This window comes from Cuculus canorus, chromosome 22, assembly GCF_017976375.1.
Source record: "Cuculus canorus isolate bCucCan1 chromosome 22, bCucCan1.pri, whole genome shotgun sequence".
NCBI classification, from domain to species: Eukaryota; Metazoa; Chordata; class Aves; order Cuculiformes; family Cuculidae; genus Cuculus; species Cuculus canorus.
In genome coordinates this window covers 3,176,860-3,189,959 of record NC_071422.1, presented here as the reverse complement: position 1 = coordinate 3,189,959, position 13,100 = coordinate 3,176,860, and positions in this window count along the sequence as shown.

Below are 13,100 nucleotides of genomic sequence, written 5' to 3'. Positions count from 1 at the left end.
TCATGTGCTGAGCTCTGTAACTGCTCTCCCATCTCTCCTAAGGCAGGGAGGCACAGGGTGTCCCCCTTTTTCAGTGTGTGTGTCTGTGGTTCTGAAGGATGTTGTGATGCTTGGAGGAGTGGAGTTTGATATCCCTGAGCCAAACACACCCGTTGTGGAGCAGTGAGTGATGTCCTACAATTGTGATGCACTCCTGCTTGGAAAGGGTTTGCTGGAACAGTGGAACCGGCGGGTTTTGGTTAATATTGCTGACAAAGGTGTTGTCAGTTGCCTTGTGGGCTGAAAATCACCTTAAACTCCTGCTTGCACAACCTAGGTTTCTCAAGACTTTCCCCAAATTGCTTCTCCAGCACTAGGGAAAAGTCTGAGGATTTCAGCATGGGGGGAAAATCCCTCTGAGAGCCCAGGGATGTTCAGGGGGAAGAGAGCACTCAGCTCAGCCACTTGCACTTCTGCTGTGTTTATTGCTGGCAGATGGTGGAGCGGCTCTGCCCTTTGGCCAGACTGGCAGGAAAAGCAAGTCCTGGGATGCACCGGGGGCAGAGCAGGAGGAGAAGGAGCAGAGTTTGGATTGAGTGCCCTGTGAGATCTCCTCTTCCCTTTCTTCTCCTAGCCTGCAGTGCATCCCCTGGTCCAGGGGACAACACACTCATTTCATCACCCCATCTCCTCCTAGAGCTGCCTGCCCAAAGGATTGGAGCTCAGGGGATGCTCTGGGAGCCCATGGGGCTCTCTCTCCCCAAAGCCCCAGCTTGGGAGTGCTGCCTTTGTCTGCAGAAGGCACTGGCAGCCCCTGCTCTTCCCTGGCTGGGGGCTGCGGGAGGAGGGGCTGCTGCCCGAGCAGATGGTCCCTGGTGGAGGGTTTGGGGGCCCAGCTCCTCGCCGACAGGTTGGGGGGGATCCCCTTTCACTGCTCTGCTGGAGGAGGCCTCGCTTGCCTCTCACATGGTCAGTTCCCAGCTGAGCGCCTCTATGGGATTATGCTGCTATTCATCTAATTGAAATTGTATTGGGAGCGAAGAGACAGTATCTCTTTCCTCAGAGGATCTATTATGCATCAACTGTGCACAAAGGCATCCTCCTGCCAGGGGAGAGGGGGTGTCTGGCCCTGCTCTCACTTCAGCTCTGCTGAAAACAGCCCGACTCCCTCCTGCAGCTCACACAGCCTGGCCTTTAACCCCTCTCTCCCCAAAAAAGGGCTGTTCAGCCACTTCTTTCCCTCCCCTTGCATTGTCCGTCTCTGCTTGCTGACAGCACCGTGAAATGCACAGCTTGCCCCGCACCTCCAACAGGCACATCGCACCTCACTGGGACCGTGGGTTCCCAGCCCTCGGTTCCCCATCGCTACACAGGATCGGGGACAATGCCTGGGGAGGGCGAGAAAGACTGCAGAACCATCCCAGACTGCCTCTGGGGGGTTAGGGCATCCCTGATCCTGCACAGACTCATGGAATCATAGAATACCAGGCTGGAAGGGACCTCAAGGATCATCTTGTCCAACAATTTCAGGTGATCTACAGTTTAAAGGAGACAGCCCAGCACACTGTCAAGCTGAGCCTTACAAGTGTCCAGTGCAGAGGAATCCACCACTTCCCTGTGGAGATGATTCCAATCTCACATGGGGTTGGGTAGTTGCGTTTATAGCCCTGCCTCCCTTAGGACGTGTAAACCCATGGGGGACGGGGAATCTGTACATCAGCGCAACTGCCTAATAGAGAGTGAGGAGGGTAAAAAATCATCACACCCCACCTGTGATGGCTTTATGGCTGAATTCACCTTGCACACACCCTGTTGGAAGAGCTGCCAGAGTTCACCTGCTATCAGCTTGTGCCTGCAGATAAGAACAGCACCCGTTTCTCTGAGGGAGCTGGAGAACTTTGAAGTGGAAAAGGAAAACCATCTTAAAAAAAAAGAAAATAGAAAGATTGAGGCGGTTGCCAAAGCGCTGCGTGAGTATCTGCCATGAGACATGGTAGGGTAGGAGAACTCTACCTGTAAGACCCTTCACAGGGGTTGTGGCTGAGGGAACAGAGGGCAGGATGGGATCTTCCTGAATATCACAGCACCCTTCAGAGACTGCAAGTGGTGGGAGTGGAGCAGAGGACGGTCCCTTAGCTGCGCAGTTGGTATTTCAGGAGTCCCTGCTAGCTGAGTTCATTTGCAAGCGTAATCCCTCTAAGAGCAGCCCATGAAGGGTGCCAGAGGCTCTGCTTGCAGCCGGGGAATGCTGTCCCATCTGCTCCGGGCTTGCCCTGTCAGCTGTGGATTTGCAATCTGGGCTGGGCTGCTGGGCCAGCTCTGGCAGCTCAGGCTCAGTCTGTAGGTGTGGGAGCTACTCGGGCAGCCGGCGGCTCTGTGAGCAGCAGCTATAGACAACAGGGAGTTCCTGAGGTCGCAGATAGAGTCCATGTGGTGGCCCAGACAGGGACGACATTGTCCAGGCCAGCAGAGAAGCCTTGGCTGTGCTATGAAAGTGCTGTGCCAGGGCAGGTTTAAAGAGACACTTAGCTTAAACATCCCCTTTGCTGGTTTGGGGACACCAGCCGGGGCTGCCCACCAGCTTCCTCTGGGCTTGGTGGAGGGATTTCCCCTGGAAGTCTCTTCCTCTGGAAGTTCCTTCCTCTGGAAGTCCTGTGTCTCCACTCACAGGTAGAAAGGAAGGTCAAAGCCCTCCTGAACTAAGTGCCAGCCTCACAAGCACCCTAAGGGATGGAGGGTGCCTGCTCTGCAGCTCTCAGCAGCTCTCTGCTCTTCTGTGTCGGGCATCCTGAGTTGTGCTGCTGAGAGCTGGTGCTCTTCTGCCCTTAAAAACCTGGAGAGGGAAGAAGATGCTGTCCCTCCACGAGATTCATTCTCCTGATGCATCCTGCGAAAAAGCTCCTGCCTTATGACCCCTTCCCGTCTTTCCCCAGGGTGTCCCCCTTCCATCTCCCAGCCTGGAACAGCCTGGCTTCTGGTGGGATTTGTGGTGTCTTTGTGGTGTTCAGGCTGAGGGACAACTAAAGTGCAGTGTCAGCACTCAGTCTGAGTGCTGCTGAAGGATGAGATGTGACTGACTGTGATCTTGTGCTGCTGGAATCCCTTCCCAGTAGGGTCCATGAGGCTTTCTTCAGATTCCTATACAGTACACTGAAAACCTTGGTGATGTCCCACAACCTGTTCTTGTCTCTCTCTCCTTTCTTTGCAGTTTCATCTTTTATTGGTCATTTTTGGAAGCACTTCCACATGTGGCTGGGTGGTTATCTGAAGATTTATGGCTTCACCCTGACAAGTGGTGTGATGCTCCTTGGTACATCTCAATCTTTGGCTTTTGGTCTTGCATGGAGAAACCTTAGGAGCTTGGTTGGCAGAAGCTGGAATAATCTCAGACGTGGATATCAGATGAGAGAGGAGATGTCACACAAAAAGAGACTCCCACCTGATCAATAGACCATATGAACTCGCAGAACCTTTCCTGGTGGTAGGATTTGTGCCAAGTCTCACCTGTTCCAGACAGAGCAGATGTCTCTGTCCATGCATGAGTCCATTCACTCAGACATTCAGTTTAAAAGCTGTAGGGCCCCAATGTAGTATAACAAAGTCAATGTGTGACTTCTTCGGGAATCTACTGAACTGCTGAAAGAAACGATTTCAAAGGAGACACCACGGCAAACAAGATGGTCTGTGGTATACTCTCTTAATCTATCATGGTATCGGCATTCCACAGAGAGAATGAATGGCTAAATACAGCTTTTAATGCTGATGCTGAAGCTCTCCAAGGAGGTGGTGAGAGGGAAGAGTGTTGTGGTCGTTCGTGTGCTGAGCAATGTGACGAGAAACCCAAACTTGCTGTGCCTTTAGGGATTTTTGTACCATGGTGTTGACACTTTGGAGTTCAGCAGTGGAGAGTTGTAACAGAGGCTTAAAATGCACCTGAATGGGGACGTCTGGATGGGAAAGCAGCAGGAAAAGAAGCAAGAAGAGTTAAAAGAATGGCATGTTGCTGATCTGCTGGAGCAGAGCAATAGCCTGAAATTTCTCGAGGCTTCCAGAACAGTAAAAGAAAGGACAACCTAAACCAAAGGCGGCATTATATACCAGAAAGGGACCAAACCATTGTGAGCAAATCAGCAGTGCTCCTCAGGGCAGCAGGAGGGGATAAAGAAGCAGAAGACCACAATCACTGTCCATTCCTAAAGGATACAAGAGGCTGCACTGGACCCAGTGCATGGCCACCCATCTAAGAAGAATCCAGGAGATGTGCCGAAGCTCTGGGAGCTGCTGCTCTTTATTTCTCATGTCACTACAAGTGGTCCAGGCTGAGCTACCTGGACACAAACATCTTGGTGCTTCTCTGTGAGCGTTATACCTTGGAAAGACTGAGCGGGAGTGGAATCCCCTTTGTCAAAAATAAACCCCACCTTTCCCTCCTAAGGTCTAGCACTGAACTTTGTGTAGCAACTGGAACTTTTGCCTTCCTCAGTGACCTCCACAGGCATTTCTAATTGTGATTATTTGCATTTTTCTTTCCGTGGATGGGAACCCCAGTAGGCGACAGCTCCTGCCCCGTGGATGCTGCTGGAGTCTGACATCTGGTACAGAGGCAGAGTTTGGATACCTACCTCTGACGCGGGTAGAGTGCACCAGGGATTAGTAGAAACACAGCTAAAGCCAAAAAGCTTTGTAAAGTGCTTAACTTATGCACACAGGCACACAGCAGTGCAGTCCTTACCAAGCCTTCCAGCATCAGCTCTGTCTGTCCAGTGCTGGATTGGATCTGGGCAGCCACAGTCACAGCCACAAATCACAGCCACGTCTTCCAGAAGCTCAAGGGAGCATAGTACGTTACAAAAGATTTTTTGCAGTGGAGGCCTTTTAGCATGAGTGCCCAGGTCAGAGGCACTGACCAAGACCCTCTGGGCACATAGATTAAATGGTTTGTGGCCAGTTTGGCTGGCCGTGGCTTCCTGAAATAAAACTCTTGTGTGTGCAGGTAAGCCAGAACTGAGCTATGCACACTGACTCTCTTCTGCGTGCACGTGGCTGGCGTGAGGCACTCGGATGCGGGCTGTGGTGTGCTATGTGGATGCTTCCACAAGCCAATTCACCCGCAGCATCACTCTGCTCTCTCTCTTAGAGTGCTGCAGGCAGTGGGCTCGCAGGGAACTTTCCTGCTTCACCTCTTCAATTCCTCCCAGCCTCCAGACTCTCAAGCTGCTGGGGTGATTGGCTGCATCTCCCTGCAGTCCACCTCCATGCCCTCTTTAGCGCAAGAGGCAGACCTCATCCACCAGCACCTTTTGATGCCTTGACAGTCCCAAATGCTATTGTCATAATACGGATATTGCAGTTTGAGTTGTTTAACCCAGACCCGCTTGGAGTCCCTGGCCAGGCTTTGATGTTATTTAACCAGATAAAATGTGATTTACTTACACATTAGTAGCCTGCACATCATAAAAAGGAGTTTCAGTTTCCTGCTGGGTCTTAATTACAGCTCAATAACAGCCTTCAGAGCGCACAAACACGGGCTCTGTTTTTTTGATTGCACCTGCCCCAACTTGCAGTGACGCACCAGGCATGGAAAAATATTTGGTACCCGTTGTGCCCCCACAGTCTTCTCCCTGTGACAAAAATCTCCCCTTTATTATGTGTTTGCTTTATTTTTTTTTTTAATATTTTCAGTTATATGCAATGCTTGAAGTAGAGGAAAGGACAAGACCAGGAGGAGATGTAGCAGTGCCAGCAGGATGCGTGGTGCCAGGCTGTCCTTTTCTGCCAGCAGTGGGGAGGTGAGTCCTGGTAAGTTCTTGGAGCTATTTGAACTCCAATTTTACCTCCAAAGTGTAATATGAGTGAGTGCTTTATGGTCCTTCCATAAATGCTGGAATCTTCTCCAAACCACGGACAACACCCTAAGCTTCTGTGTGTGCTGGTCCCTGAGGTGTGCCTTTCCATGGGTTTTCTTGGCATCAACACAAGCCGTAACTTTTATTATCAGCCATGTCATACAGCCAGAAGCTTAGTTTACATCCTTCTCTCTCAGAGGCAGCTCTCTCCTCTTACCCTGAGTCTGAGTTCGCAGCCTTCTACTGCCCCAGCTCCTTTCCAATGCGATAGTCACAGTTTCCGGAGCCTCCTGGATCCACCATCCAAATCTACCTCAAATGTGTAAGGTCTCTGCTTTCCACCCAACAATGCATTCACCTCCTGTAGCATTCCAAGGGTGTCCATGCACTGGTGGTGCTGCTGGCATTTCTTTGTGCCGTGCATGCTCCATTGACAGCTGCAAACTATTGCAAAGCCGTGTAATCTGCTGCGGTTCCTGCAGCTGTTTCCAAGTGCAGGGTTCGATCTTGTCCTGTTTGTCTTACACTGCACAGCTCAGTGTGCTCTGCTCTGATCTGCCTGGTTTGACTCCAGATAACAGAGTTGGTAGTCTTCAGCTGAGAGGCTGAGGAGCTTCACCCATGCTGGCTGGTGATTCCCCTCTGCCTATGAGTGACTTGCAGAGATACAGGAAAATTACGGGCCTCTGTCTGGCTCGATCTCTACCTTTCCCTCTCAATGTGCAGTCCTGAGATTTACCCGCCTAGAAGAGCTGAGCGTTCTTTTTGCTGAACGTGGCAGTTGTTCCTTACACAGTGTAGAGGAAGAAAGGAACCATACACATTAGGAAGAACTTCATCATGAGAGTGGTGAGACACTGGTCTACGTTGCCCAGGGAAGTTGTGGCTGCCCCATCCCTGGAGGTGTTCAAGGCCAGGTTGGATGGGCCTTGGGCAGCCTGAGCCAGTGGGAGGTGTCCCTGCCCATGGCAGGGGGGTTGGAATTGGATGATCTTTAAGGTCCCTTCCAACCCAAACTATTCTATGATTCTATATCAAGCTCATCTCATCAAGCAGTGCAGTGTGGAAGACTGTGATCAGCGGGAAAAGTCTGTCCCAGCAAGGATGATGAAAAATGCAGATATTTTACACCTATGGCCTTGGGCTGTCAGTGATAGAAAGTACCTTAGAGATGGTCCAGAGAGACACTGGTGCCCCCAGTCAGCAGCAGATCACAGACCAGACCATGCGAGATGACAGTGGTTGGTAAGGCATGGCCCTGTGCCTGTCCTTGCAAGACCGGGGGATTTTGTGAGCACCAACCAGCTGGGAGCGATATGAGGACACTTGGTGATGGCCGCTGTGTTTGGACCTGGAGAGCTTGTTGTCCAGCTCTGCATCCCCTGACATGGGATTTGCTGGATGTCAGCCAACATCTCTGGTCTCCTTGGTTGTCCGTATTGCAGGATTGGCTCCTGAGCCTCAAAGGAGCTGCAAACTATTTTGTTTTCACCTGCTGTTATCACCTTCTTTTTAAAAACATCTGGTTGATTAGTTTCATTTTTACGTGGAATGCAGGGCTCAGTTGTGTCTGCAGTTTCATACCCTCTGCTGCCAGAGCTAACTGAGAAATACCGAAACCAGGAGGTGCACAGGAACAAACTCCTTGGGGCTCTGCACCTCTTCACTGCCCTCAGCCCTGATCCCAGCTGTGGGCTGGCTCCCTTGCTGGAGATGCTGTCAGATCCCTTTTAAGCTCTTGGTGTTGTTTATTTTACATAGAATGAAAGGATTTGAGAGATGTGGGTCTTGGTCAGTGTCAGAGTTGTAACTGCTTAGCACCATGGCATCATCACAGCACGTGACGTGCACTTGTAGCCCGGAAAGCCGACTGTGTCCTGGACTCCATCCAAAGCAGTGGGGCCAGCAGGGTCAAGGAGGGGATTTTGCCCCTCTACTCTGCTCTTGTGAGACCCAGCCTGGAGCCCCTCGTCCAGTTCTGGAGTCCTCAGCACAGGAAGGATATGGAGCTGTTGGAGTGAGTCCAGAGGAGGCAACGGAGATGATCCAAGGGTTGGAGCACCTCTCATACAAGGACAGGCTGAGAGAGTTGGGGTTGTTCAGCCTGGAGAAGAAAAGGCTCCAGGGAGACCTTAGAGCAGCTTCCAGTGCTGAAAGGGGCCCCAGGAAAGCTGGGGAGGGAGTCTGGATCAGAGAGGGCAGGGACAGGATGAGGGGGAACAGTTTTCAGCTGAAAGAGGGGAGATTGAGATGAGATCTTAGGGAGAAAAATTTTGCTGTGAGGGTGGGGAGGCCCTGGCCCAGGTTGCCCAGAGCAGTGGTGGCTGCCCCATCCCTGGAGGGGTTCCAGGCCAGGTTGGATGGGGCTTGGAGCCCCTGATCCAGTGGGAGGTGTCCCTGCCCATGGCAGGGGGTGGAACTGGATGGGCATTCAGGTCAATTCCAACCCGAACCATTCCATGGTTCCATGATTCAGTAAAGGTATGCCATCTGGCTCCGGACGGCTGATGCCTCTGGAAGGCTCCTGTACATCCTTCCCCCTAAGTGAACACCTGGGACTATTTAAAATATTGCTGTGGATCTCCAGTGTGGAGGTGGGGAATGAAACCTTCTCTACAGGAGCTGACATGCTGTAGTTGAAGTCCTCAACACCTACTGCAGCTCCCTTTCTGCTTCGTTTTGAATTAAGTTAGACAAGGGCACCCAGTGAGCTGCTTCGCCTGCCTGGCACAGCTACTGCCTCCGGGGACAACTCTCCTGCTGGAATATCTGGGTTGCAAAACACAATCAGAGCAGAGTTGGAGGGTTCCCAGCAGTCAGGATAAAGTTATCCTGCCAGGGATATCAAAACCAGGGCAAGTCACGGTATTTCAGACTACCATGTAACCTTGCCAGGGGAATTTCTGAAGCATTTCTTCATTGGCTGCAGTTATCTGGGTTTCTGGGCTATCTTGGAGGCATTGCTCCCCGTGTGTTGCGTTGGCCTGTTTTTCCTAAGAGGCGATTCACCTGGGAAATGAGCACAGAAACCATTGTGGGCTGCTGGGGGCTTTAGCAAATGCAAAATACAAGGGGAAGGGGTCAAGAAGGAGGATCCAAGGAGAATTGTGCGGAGTTGGCAGGATGAGCAGGAGACCACAGCAGTGGAGAATGCCATCAAAGTGGCCCTTTAGTGAAGGGTCTCCTGGCTCCAATGGAATCTTCCCTCTGCCCCACCAGCACTGCACTGCACTGGGAGGAGGAGCAGCAGCGTGAATACCCCCTTCGCCCCTACTTCCTATTTGTGTGCTTCAGCTTTTCAAACTTTACCTGTCCCTGTTCCCACCACCTCATCTGAGAGCTCCCTCTGCTCTGAAAAAGGGGGGCAGGAACCTGCACTGTGGGCTGGAGCTCTTTGCACAGCCGGGACTTTCAGAAAACAAATTCTAGGCAGGGGACAGATGAACAAACTGTATTTGCATGAGCCAAAAAAGAGGAGACAAGGAAGAAAACACCCTCTTGTAGAAAAGTCCATGACTCACCAGCACTAGATGAATTCACTGCTATGGGTTTAGCTTACTTTTCCCATCTCAACCCTCTTTGGCGTGACTTGTTTTGTCACCAGTGCTTGCCAAGTGCTTTAGACAGCAATTTTCACCAGGTCTCACTTCCCATCCCTTGAGCTTATAAACATCTGAAACCATTTCCTGCTTGACAAATTGTTGAAAATTTCATCCAAGGCCATTAAAAAAATATTTGGTTTGAATGACTCTAAACATTTCATTTGAATAATTTATAAACACTTTATCCTTTTCCATCCTTTTAAAAAACCCTTATGAAGTTCAAATTGCCAGAAATGTCTCAATGACAAGTGATTTTTTAACTAGAGAACGGTTTATGCTTTTAGGACAATGGATCATGTTTTTAAAGAATAGGGATTTTGGATGAGGATTGGGTTGTTGCCCTCCAGCAGATGCAGTTTCTGTTCATGCCCGTTTGCAACAACCCATTTCAGCTGGCCAGGTTTGGGGCAGATGGACTCGTGGGGTTTCTTGGGACTGCTCCCAAGTTCTTAATGTGATGGGACTAATTGCTGAATGGCAGTGTTGCTGCTGGGCTGGAGCAGAGCGAAACTTGGTTGGGGAGAGACTGATGCCCTTCAAACAGAGGATGTGCATGGAAAAGGGAAACAGAGCTGATGAAGGGGCTGGAGAACAAGCTTTATGAGGTGGCTGAGGGACCTGGGGCTGTTTAGCCTGGAGAAAAGGAGGCTGAGGGAGACCTCATTACCATTCACAATTGCCTGAAAGGAGGTTGTGGTGAGGTGAGTGTTGGTCTCTTCTCCCAGGCGACAGGAGATGGGAAGAGAGGAAATGGCCTCAAGTTGCACCAGAGAAGGTTCAGATTGGACATCAGGAAAAATTCCTTCACTGGAAGGGTTTTCAGGCACTGGGAAAGGCTGCACAGGGAGATGGGGAAGTCACTATCCCTAGAGGCGTTATAAACATGGGTAGAGGAGGTGCTCAGGGATCTGGTTCAGTAGTGACCAGGTATGGTTGGACTTGATGATCTCAAAGGTCTTTTCTAACCAAGTGACTCTATGGTTCTATGTATAAACACTCTTGTGCTCATGGGGACCCAAGTTAGTAGGCAGGGCTGCTCTGTGCACACAGGTCATGGTCTGGATGGATGATGCCAGCAGCCACTTGCAGTTGAGTTAGACCTTTCCCAGGAGACAGCACCCTCCTGGCAGCACAGAGGGAAGGAGTCACTCCTTGGACAAGATGTTTCCCCTTCCCATGAACTCTCAGCCAGCCCAGCTTCCCGTCTACACTGGGAATGGCTCAGCCATTCTTCTCCTTCATTATATGTGATCCCAGCAGTTCTGGTTTTGTCAAAAGGAGTAAACGGAGAACTGAATGGTGCCCGTGCACAGCTCATGTGTGAATGAGAGCAGATGGCAGCGACTGGGAGCTGCTTCTGTGCTCTTGCTAAGAGAGAGAATTTAACTCTTAACTCTGCAATGTTGCAAGAGTGAACATGTTGCTGGTCTTCTGCAGGCAGCAGGCAGCTCCCAATGTCTCCTGTGGCCATGTGGGAGCTACGGCTGTGCCAACCTCCAGTCTTGGCTTATGATGGATTGGCTCCTGTGAAAATTACTGCCAAGCTCCCAGAAGGAAGACATGCAGCTCCCCTCTCAACCCCACAGTTTGAGAACAAGCCTTGCTGTTGGCTACTGAATCTCAGACCACCATCGTTTCTACCTTGTCTTGTTGCAGATGTGGCACAGGACATGTTATGTTAGGCACAGTGATGTTGCGTTGATGGTTGGACTTGTGTGATGATCTTAGAGGACTTTTCCAACCTTAATGACCCTATGACGCAATGGTTCTATGATTGTATCTCTTCCTTCTATTTGGTCAGTTATGAGTTGCATCTGATCATCCTGGGCAGCAAGTAGGGCACAGTTATCCATTTCCTCTTGGGGATCCAAACTTTTCCATGAAATGCAATGCCCATAGTGGCTCTCTTGCAACCTCACTTTGGTCTGAGCTCACCATGGTGATGCGAGTTTTGCCACTGCTTGTCCATCACAAGAGCCTCTCCAGCTGGAGGGGTCTTATGTGGTTCTCATGAACGTTCTTATTAAACAGCAAAAAATGGAGAAAATGAAACCAACACTTGTAGAAATCAGGAGGGCAAATAAAAGCTATTGTGGCAATGCAGGCAAAGGCAGAGCATGGCCACCCTGCATCCTAGCAGTGAAAGTTGAGTGCAGCTCACATAGGGCATGAGTTTCATTTGGCTAAAGTGAGGCTTTCTGAGTTTCTGTAAGCCTCCCCACACCAAACTTTACACAGGGAGTCAAGGACACAGTCCATGTCTTCCTAGCCAGGTGCCTCTTTTTGGGCTGGCAAAGAGTGCATCAACACCATACTCTCTTGTAATGTTAGGACTTCAAGTAATGCTTGAGATCAGACATCAATTAAAGAGAACCTTGCACTTACTAGATGACCATTATGGCCATTGTCTCTTGGCTGGGTTTTGTGGTTCGTTTGGGTGACTTGACCCCTCCTAGCTTTTTCCTCTAGGTGGGACTCCCATAGACTCATAGAATAGTTTGGGTTGGAAGGATCTTTAAAGATCATCCAGTTCCAACCCCCTTGCCATGGGCAGGGATGTCCCACTAAATCAGGCTACCCAAGGCCCATCCAACTTGGCCTGGAACACCTTCAGGGGTGGGGCATCCACAACCTCCCTGGGCAACCTGTGCCAGTGTCTCACCACTCTCATAGTGAAGAAATTCTTCCCAGTGTCTAGTCCGTCCCTCTAATTTATCCGCTATCCTCCTGGTCCTATCCCCACAAGCCTTTATAATAACCCCTCTCCAGCTTTCCTGTAGCCCCTTCAGGTACTGGAAGGTCGCTATAGATCTCCTCTGAGCCTTTTTTTCTCCAGGCTGAACAAGCCCAACTCTCTCAGCCTGTCCTCATAGGGAAGGTGCTCCAGCCCCCCTCATAATGTGGATTAGCAGATAGGAAAACCTTTAAAGCATAAATCACCTCAATGTGTTGGGGGGTTTTTGAAAAGGAACATAACCCAGAGAGAAGACAATGTTAACAGTTACCAGGACACATATTTTTGCACCCCTCTGTGCTGATTGGTTAGAAACTGGATCTTGAAAAAGCAGATCCATGAAAGACCTCTGGTTCCTTTGAGCAAAGGTTTGGGTTTTTTCTGGCTCAAGGCCCCAGGGTTTGCCAGGGCAACTCTGACTTCTGAGTCTGGATGAGAGTAAGACCGGGAATCATAGAATCGCAGAATGGTTTGAATTGGAAGGGACTTAAAGCCCATCCCGTCCCACCCCCTGCCATGGGCAGGGACACCTCCCACTGGATCAGGGGCTCCAAGCCCCATCCAACCTGGCCTGGAACCCCTCCAGGGATGGGGCAGCCCCCACTGCTCTGGGCAACCTGGGCCAGGGCCTCCCCACCCTCACAGCAAAACATTTCTCCCTAAAATCTCATCTCAATCTCCCTCTTTCAGCTGAAAACCGTTTCCCCTCGGATCATCTTCATGACCTCCACTGGTCTTGCTCCAACAGATCCATGTCCTTCCTTAATCACAGAAGGCTGGGATTAAATCCGCAGATCCCCACCACAGCTGCCAACCATTGGTTCAATGCTCTTTCTCCAAGGCCCTGTTCCTCCTCTGGATGAATTTAGCTTCACATAAGCCTAATGCAGAGCACCAGCGCTGAACTCTGTTATCAGCTACACTGAGGTGCAGTTTACA